Source organism: Coregonus lavaretus (genome assembly GCF_964263955.1).
Source record: "Coregonus lavaretus genome assembly, chromosome: 39".
NCBI lineage: Eukaryota > Metazoa > Chordata > Actinopteri > Salmoniformes > Salmonidae > Coregonus > Coregonus lavaretus.
The window spans coordinates 2040681-2050680 of NC_140026.1; positions in this window are offsets into that span (position 1 = coordinate 2040681).

The following is a 10000-nucleotide window of genomic DNA, read 5'->3' on the forward strand; positions in this document are numbered from 1 at the left end:
AGGGAGGGATAGAGAGAGAGAGAGAGGGAGAGACAATGCCCATATATCTTTCCAAATAGAAGTGGGCATGTATTCCATATTCCACATTAAATGAAACAATGAACAAACACAAGGTTTTTATTTCATTTGAAAGATTTTAGTTTTTTCAGAAATATTCAAATCATGTGACAGTAGTAGAGTGAATACATCCATAGAATTATAAATAGCTCTCAAAGTCCTAAAAGAAACAGGAAGTGAATGTCCCCCCTCTATCAGTATGGCAGTGTTACTACACAGGGTTCATTGAGGCCCATTCCCAAATGGGACCCCTAAACCCTAAACACTACGCACTTCATGAAAGATCTGAGAGGATTTGATTGGTCGAAGCAACATGGTGATCGCTCCACCTCGCCCTCTGATAGGCTAGGTGGAAAGTTTCACCATAGTGCTTCGACCAATCAAATCCTCTCGGATCTAACGCTGTTGTAATTACATCTAGAGACCCAGTATGCCCCAGTATGACCCAGTATGACCCAGTATGACCCAGTATGACCCAGTATGACCCAGTATGACCCAGTATTAGCCACTGTGTCCTGTGGGAGAGACGAGAGACACGCGTTTCCATCTCACTGATCCCATCTCAGGCACGACACACACACATTTTCAGTACAATTTCCTGACCTCCACCCACACCCCCCCCCCCCCCTCCCAAGGCCTCTAAGTGCAGAGCAGAATAAAACCTCTGTGGCGTGTGTGTGTGTGTGTGTGTGTGTGTGTGTGTATGTGTGCGTGTTTGTGTGTGGAGGTTCTAACAGAGGAAGTAGATTAAATATTAACCAACAGAAAAAGCAGTGAGGCGAAAGCTTCTGAAATGCTGAGGCAAATCTGTCCTGTTGTATTACAGCTAGCTGAAAATAGGGCATGAAAATTACACTCACTTTCCCAAAGCCCACATTTTCCCGAAAATCCTGGTTGGAGGACTCCAGATTCCCTTTCTAGTCCCTTCTAATTCCTGGGAACTTCCAAGCAGGATTTCTAGAACACCTGGGATATTTTTGGGGAAAGTTACTGGAATTTTGCAACTGTAAAATACAGAGCAGAGCTAAACGTGAGTTAGATAAAACTGAGTGCTACAATATACTGTATGAGGTTAATAAAGTTATTTTGAATTTCTGGAATGTGATCATATACTGTAAAATATGAATAAAGTTATTTCTAAGTCCTGGAATGTGATCAAATATAAGATAAACACAGTTGAAGTCGGAAGTTTACATACACTTAGGTTGGAGACATAAGAAGTTGTTTTTTTCAACCACTGCACAAATGTCTTGTTAACAAACTATCGTTTTGGCAAGTCGGTTAGGACATCTACTTTGTGCATGACACAAGTAATTTTTCCAACAATTGTTTACAGACAGATTATTTGACTTATAATTAACTGTATCACAATTCCAGTGGGTCAGAAGTTTACATACACTATGTTGACTGTGCCTTTAAACAGCTTGGAATATTCCAGAAAATTATGTCATGGCTTTAGAAGCTTCTGATAGGCTAATTGACATCATTTGAGTCAATTGGAGGTGTACCTGTGGATGTATTTCAAAGCCTACCTTCAAACTCAGTGCCTCTTTGCTTGCCATCATGGGAAAATCAAAAGAAATCAGCCAAGACCTCAGAAAAATAATTGTAGACCTCCACAAGTCTGGTTCAACCTTGGGAGCAATTTCCAAACGCCTGAAGGTACCACGTTCATTTGTACAAACAATAGTACGCAAGTATAAACACCATGGGACCACGCAGCTGTCATACTGCTCAGGAAGGAGACGCATTCTGTCTCCTAGAGATGAACGTACTTTGGTGCGAAAAGTGCAAATAAATCCCAGAACAACAGCAAAGGACCTTGTGAAGATGCTGGAGGAAACAGGTACAAAAGTATCTATATCCACAGTAAAACGAGTCCTATATCGACATAACCTGAAAGGCCGCTCAGCAAGGAAGAAGCCACTCCTCCAAATCCGCCATAAAAAAGCCAGACTACGGTTTGCAACTGCACATAGGGACAAAGATCGTACGTTTTGGAGAAATGTCCTCTGGTCTGATGAAATAAAAATAGAACTGTTTGGCCATAATGACCATCGTTATGTTTGGAGGAAAAGGGGGGCTAGCAAGCCGAAGAACACCATCCCAACCGTGAAGCACGGGGGTGGCAGCATCATGCTGTGGGGGTGCTTTGCTGCGGGAGGGACTGGTGCACTTCACAAAATAGATGGCATCATGAGGAAGGAAAATTATGTGGATATATTGAAGCAACATCTCAATACATCAGTCAGGAAGTTAAAGCTTGGTCGCAAATGGGTCTTCCAAATGGACAATGACCCCAAGCATACTTCCAAAGTTGTGGAAAAATGGCTTAAGGACAACAAAGTCAAGGTATTGGAGTGGCCATCACAAAGCCCTGACCTCAATCCTATAGAAAATGTGTGGGCAGAACTGAAAAAGCGTGTGCGAGCAAGGATGCCTACAAACCTGACTCAGTTACACCAGCTCTGTCAGGAGGAATGGGCCAAAATTCACCCAACTTATTGTGGGAAGCTTGTGGAAGGCTACCCGAAACGTTTGACCCAAGTTAAACAATTTAAAGGCAATGCTACCGAATACTAATTGAGTGTATGTAAACCTCTGACCCACTGGGAATGTGATGAAAGAAATAAAAAGCTGAAATAAATCATTCACTCTACTATTATTCTGACATTTCACATTCTTAAAATAAAGTGGTGATCCTAACTGACCTAAGACAGGGAATTTTGACTAGGATTAAATGTCAGGAATTGTGGAAAAACTGAGTTGAAACGTATTTGGCTAAGGTGTATGTAAACTTCCCACTTCAACTGTACATTATTTCTTGCTACAGTGTAATCTTTTTTTTTTTTTTTTTTTTACCCCCTTTTTCTCCCCAATTTTGAGATATCCAATTGCGATCCAATTACCATCTTGTCTCATCGCTGCAACTCCCCAACGGGCTCGGGAGAGGCGAAGGTCGAGTCATGCGTCCTCCAAGCCCGCTTAATCCGGAAGCCAGCTGCACCAATGTGTCGGAGGAAACACCGTTCAACTGACGACCGAAGTCAGCCTGCAGGCGCCCGGCCCGCCACAAGGAGTCGCTAGAGCGCGATGAGCCAAGTAAAGCCCCCCCCCCCCCAGCCAAACCCTCCCCTAACCCAGACGACGCTGGGACAATTGTGCGCTGCCCTATGGGACTCCCGGTCACGTCCGGTTGTGACACAGCTTGGGATCGAACCTGGGTCTGTAGTGACGCCTCAAGCTCTGCGAGGCAGTGCCTTAGACTGCTGCACCACTTGGGAGGCCCTATGCAACAGTGTTCTTGCTACAGTGTTCTTGCTACATTCCTATAAAGTACTAATACAGTGTATTCCATTGTGTCATAGTAAAATGTATTATTAATATATTTCCGTTAGTGTTAGTCTAAAACGATCATACAAAATCACATCTATGGTCTCTGTCCTCTGTGAAAACAGCTGATGAGAATGTATGTTGAGTCTCTGTCCTCTGTGAAAACAGCTGATGAGAATGTATGTTGAGTCTCTGTCCTCTGTGAAAACAGCTGATGAGAATGTATGTTGAGTCTCTGTCCTCTGTGAAAACAGCTGATGAGAATGTATGTTGAGTCTCTGTCCTCAGTGAAAACAGCTGATGTGAATGTATGTTGAGTCTCTGTCCTCTGTGAAAACAGTTGATGAGAATGTATGTTGAGTCTCTGTCCTCTGTGAAAACAGCTGATGTGAATGTATGTTGAGTCTCTGTCCTCAGTGAAAACAGCTGATGTGAATGTATGTTCAGTCTCTGTCCTCTGTGAAAACAGCTGATGAGAATGTATGTTGAGTCTCTGTCCTCAGTGAAAACAGCTGATGTGAATGTATGTTGAGTCTCTGTCCTCAGTGAAAACAGCTGATGAGAATAAACAGTGTATCGTAGCTACACTGATGCACACTTGAGAATCATAGAATCGTATTGCTTTTTTTCTGTTTTAGCTACAAACTCATCTTCTTCATTCAATGATGCAGTGATACAGTATAAATCATGGTGTGTATCCCAAAATGGCACCCTATCCCTATATGGGCTCTGGTCAAAAGTAGTGCACTATAAATAGGGTGCAATAGGGTGCCATTTGGGATGCAAACTTGATGTTCATGTGGCTACTGTCTTGGCTAGCAGTAAGACACGTGATGTGATTATAATGTGTGAAAGTGTCTCCGCTGCAGCCATTACCACGAGCCCGTCCTCCCCAATTAGGGTGCAACCAACCTCCTGTGATTAAGAATGGTTGTTCTAGAATACCCATCCGTGAACATTCCCGGAATGCCCACGAACATTCCGAAAATTCTCTCACTTCCTGGTGGGTGATTAGAATGTTCTAGAATGTTCGTCTGTAAACATTCCGAACATTCCGAGGTTCTATCACTTCCCCGCGGGCGACGCGGGAGGTTTCCTGCAGCATCCCGGTCGGCATATTGACCGGAAAACATTCCTCTTCTTCTTCTTCTTCTTCTCCTTCCATTTCTTCGCTCCCGGAGAGGGAACCTCTTGGGAGACGGACTTCCGTAGTGTTCCGATGCGTTTCTCGTGCTCTTGGATCTTGCACTGCAGGTGTGACTGGATGGCGAACCCCAGACTCTCTAGATCCACCGACGCTCCGTACACCTCCCAGGTCATCCCCTGTTCGTCCCAAACCACGTTCTGCACCGGCCCAGAGTCCTTCCTCTCCTGGTCGGGGTCACCAGGCCATTCTGGATTCTCCGAAGTCAGTTTGGTGGTACTCTTCCCTGGGGCTGGGTCCGCCTGGAGCCGGTCCAATCCAGTCTGGTTCCACTCCAACCCCGGTTTCTGTTTGTCTCTGCCCGAGCCGGGTTTATGTCTGTGGGTCCGGTGAGAGGAGTGGGAAGGAGAGGAGTGGTTTCTGTGTTTGTGGCTGGTCTTGCTAGCTGAATTGCCTGTCTGTCTGGTTTTAGTTTTGCTGAGAGTCTCGGACGGTTTCTGCTGCTTGTCGTTGGTGACACTGGTCGGCAGCTCCTCATTGGTGGTCGGCAGCTTATCGTTACTGTTCGGGAGCTCTGATTGGCTGCAGAGCTCGATGTCTATCTGACAGACGTGTTGAAATGGGGCTAGGCCAATAGGAATGCAGCACAGGGGCGAGGCTACTGGCTTCAGTCCCGTCTCCTGGTTCTGCGGTGCGACCAACCTTGACTGACAGCTCTGTAAGCCAATCAAAGGCCCCAGCTCTCCATTTAACCCCTGACCTCTGACCTGCTGGTCCATGCAGAGGTCACGGACAAGGACACTCCCCCTCTGACCCCCAGCCGTCAGCCCCTTGGACCGTGAGTCTGTGTCTCTCTGTCCGTCAGTAACCACCCCTTCCTGTTCCCCTGCGTTGCCACGGTGACCGTGTAGGGACAGGCGGGGGCTGGTAGTGGCGGAGCGGTCACACACCTCCACTACAGCCTGAACCCCAACCTCCCTCCGCTCCTCTCCCCAGAAACGCCTCACCTCGCTGGGGTTAGTCATGGTGCCGGCCTCTTTCCGCTCTCTGGAGCTCCCTGGAGGTTCCTCCTCCTTTCTCCCCATTTCTTTCCTCCCCTTCTCCATTGCCCTCGACGACGCTTCATCGTTGTTGCCGCCGGTGATGGCGATGACATTTACGTCTCCCACGTGAATCAGGTCTCCCAGCGGGGCTCCAGGTGGCTTGGTCTCCCACGGCAACCGGCCTGCGCAATCGTCGTGGCTACGCCCGTCACCCCGGCGATACTCTGGGGGGTTGACGTCCCTCCCCAGGGCCTCGCACGTCGCCGCCCTGTCACTCTGCTGCACAGCCTTCTGGGATAGCGTAGGTCCTCCGGCCACTCCCCCTCCTAACAGACGGGTGCCGCTCTGTGATATCATCGTCACTATCGACGACCCCTCTGAGACGGCGGCCATTTTGGATTCCAGTCGGCGAGCTGCGTCTTCTAGAGTCGTCTCTGTGTTGTCCGTTGCCGTGGCAAAGGGGTCAGGGGTCAGGAATGGAGTATTATGGGGAGTGTTGACCTTGACCCTTAGTGACCCCATCGACAGGTCAGAGTTCGAGGCTCGTCCCCCTGTGATGATGTCAGAGGTGGTTGATGTGAGCATCACGTCAACGGTGGTTCTACATTTGGGGCTGGAGGTGGCCAGAGGGGCGAGGGGCGGTGCAGGACCTTTAGAACTAGAAACCTTCTGAGGATCCTTAGAACCCTGCACAGTTCTGGAGGCCGAGGGTTTGGAGCTCACCGCAGACAAGTGTTCGGTTCTGGAGTGTTCCACTTTGGAGCTGGCATCCCAGGTGTGTTCCGTTCGGTGTGTGTGTGTTTTGGGGATCGTGCCGTGTTTGATCTTGGGAGACCTCAGCCTTCGGTCACTGGTAGTGGTGGAGGTGTGTGTGGTGTGTGTGGTGTGTGTGGTGTGTGTGGAGGTGTGTGTGGAGGTGTGTGAGGTGTGTGTGGCGTGTGTAGAGGTGTGTGTGTCCGTCTTCGGTGAGAGAGCCATAGGGATCCTGCTTTTCTTAATGTCTGCTCTCTCAGGTGTTGTTAGTGGTTTTAACACCCCTCCTCCTCTCACATCTATACTCCCTCCTTTACTCTGCCATGATCCCTCATTTCCCGTCCCATCAGCCCTCAGACAGGAAGGGGAGGTGCCACTTCCACGTCCTCCATTCAACTTCCTGGTATCCGTGGCGACATGGGGGGAGGCCTCACCAGGCGACAGTTGGAGATAGAGTTTAGGCTCCGCGCCCCTGCTAGCGTTGGGTTCTGCGTTGCCGAGGACGTCGAGCGTAGCTACACCCCCTCCGCGGGGAGGCGACTCCATCTGAGCGACCACCGTCCTCTGCTTGGAACCCGGGGGCTTTTCCATGGCGATGACGTTGTCTTCTAGAACCCCTCAGGTACAGGTAGGAGTGGATTGATTAGTTGGAGTCAATTATTGATCTTCACATTGATAACCTGGTGGAGAAATTAATATTATAGTCAATAGGTCTACTTGAATTGCAGTACAATAAATGTGTTATTATTTCAAAGTTAGAAATAGGAAAATAGATATGATTTCTCTCAAGCACGAATTTAGAATATTTGCTTGGATAAAAACAGAGCAGTGACAGGGTTTTAAACTTTTTGTTACTGATGATACTCTGAAATACAGATGTGGCTAAACTAAATATCTCCTCTCCTCTCTCCTCTCCTCTCCTCTCCTCTCCTCTTCTCTCCTCTCCTCTCCTCTCCTCTCCTCTCCTCTCCTCTCATCAGGACCATCATTGACAGCAACCGCTGTATTCACCTCATCTATAGGTTATATATAAACATCCCTTAAACATACTGTGAGTTATATAAAACAGATATTCATCTAAATTAACGTTTATATCGGAAACGACAGCTTTATACACAATCAACTTGTAATAAACTAGCCCACGCCCCATACATACCACCTTTCTCCCCGCTCGAAGTTGCTGTCGACCTTGGCAAGGAATCCATCATGTTATCTGCATATAAGGAGGCACATAACGTCTTAGAAAGATCGCCTTTTCTTGCAGTTATTTTGCAGAAATCCACGATTATTTTGAATCGGTTTTAGTCAAAGCGATTATGATACAGTTGTAATGCGTGTCCTTCTTGGTGCGTTTGTCAGTGAACGCGACTCGCTACCCTTGCATAGGTGAATGAATGAAACGATGCATTCATTGGGGCGGAGACAGAGAGGGTGATGGGAGATCCGGCGGGAGGAGAGAGAGAGAGAGAGAGAGAGAGAGAGAGAGAGAGAGAGAGAGAGAGAGCGGCGTGGTGGCACCACGCCTTCAATGATGGATACGAGAGAGAGAGAGAGAGAGAGAGAGAGAGAGAGAGAGAGAGAGAGAGAGAGAGAGAGAGAGAGAGGCGTGGTCAAGGATGGATACGAGAGAGAGAGAGAGAGAGAGAGAGAGAGAGAGAGAGAGAGAGAGAGAGAGAGAGAGAGAGAGAGAGGCGGGGTGGCACCACGCCTTCAAGGATGGATACACGAAAACGTCACGGGCAGAGAGCAGAGGAATAGAAGAGAATCAGAGCGAAGTAGGTCGCGCGTGTCAAGTTACCATACAGATATTCTATCATCTATTTAACCGTCGGGGTTTCCTAATAGGAGGGTTAGTATAGCCTACACAAGAAGTGTATTGATAATACACTGTCCGTCGTTCAATAATATTGTATATTTTTTTCTTCAGGGGTGTTGGTGCTACTCAGGGGCGATTTTAGCATGTACATCTTGGTGGGGCATGCTCCCCAAAAATGTTGTAGATGCATGTCAGCAAAGCCGCTACACAACACAACACTAAAACAATACATTCATTGCACTATAACGGTGACAAACGGTGCCCACAAACGGTTAGGGCCTACATAAAGAAGTCCCAACACCTTACCACCGCTACACCTGGCTATCAGCGGAGCCTTGTCTGGCAGAGAAAACAGTTCATTCAGCCTCATTTACTGCCAAAAAAAATGTAAACATAGCTGATATGGCTGACTTGCTTAAACAAATGTGGTTTCTACTGACAATTGAGGGGACAATGAGCGGATAAGAGGCAATCGGTAATTTTGATTAAGACATTAATGAGCGAGCTAGGACGGACGTAGTCAATATAACTATTTGTTCAGCACTTTTGAAATGGACAGCGACAGAATTCAGAACATGGGCCGTTCTTACAGTGTTCTCCCTGTACACCAAGTCAGAACCGTAGGATAAATAAAGGGGGCATATAAGCAGACAATGGAAGCTCTGACAATATTCAATGATGACATTTCTCTAAAACAGGCTATAGGCTACATGTGCACCACCAAGTCAGAACAGTAGGCTAAATTATGAGGGGGAAAGGGACCAAATTATTAGGGTGAGGCACATGGGCTACTAACAGCTTACTACACAACATACACTTAGTATTACTTTCTTAGCTACAGTATACATATCTCCCTGGCATATTACATCATTTATGCAGCAGCATACAATACCTTTTTGGACTCACCTTGTTGGGCTGTGCTCACTTGAACAGGAAGGTGGCGCGGCAGTCCTTCTTGTGAGCAAATTCTGTCATCAAACTTTGTCATCAAAGTCTGGCATTCTCTGGATTTATGGTGCTTTCAAGACAACTGGGAACTCTGGAAAAAACAAGGTTGAATCATGAGTTCAGTGATCTTCAGGTCGGAGCTCTAGAAAGAGGCCAGAGTTCCCGACTTGGAATTCCGAGTTGGATGACCGTTCAAAGCGTATTTTCCCAGTCGGAGCTCGTTTTTCTCAGAGTTCCCAGTTGTCTTAATTTTTAATTTAATTTTAATTTTTTTGTCATTTAGCAGACGCTCTTATCCAGAGCGACTTACAGGAGCAATTAGGGTTAAGTGCCTTGCTCAAGGGCACATCAACAGATTTTTCACCTAGTCGGCTCGGGGATTAGAACCAGCGACCTTTCGGTTACTGGCACAACACTCTTACCCACTAAGCTACCTGCCTGCCCGTCTTGAACTCACTGAAGTCTGAGATTTCCCCGTTCCGAGTTTCCAGTTGTTTTGAACGCGGCAGAAGTCATGCTGAATTGACAGAATGGCCAATGTATTTAACCTTTGGCCAATGGTGTTGCATGTGAATGTTTATCCTTTTAAGCTTAGAAAAGTGGCCCTTAAACCAAGACTTGGACCACACACCCACTCCACTGAATAGCAGGCTAGTGATTGCTTTGCAACGCTTGCAGTTAGCTGCTGATTCCTTCCAAACCACTCATTGTTGAAGTTGCGATTTCCAACTTGTTGTGTAATGTTTATGTCTAATGGCCGATGAGCACCGATACGTTTTACCTATAATTTCTCTTCATATGACAAGGATTGAAAATGATTTGCAAGTAGATTGTCAACGTGATTCATGATGACTGCTTGTCTAGCTTGCTAGCTAAGATTTTGAAAGTATGTTGTTGACATGATCA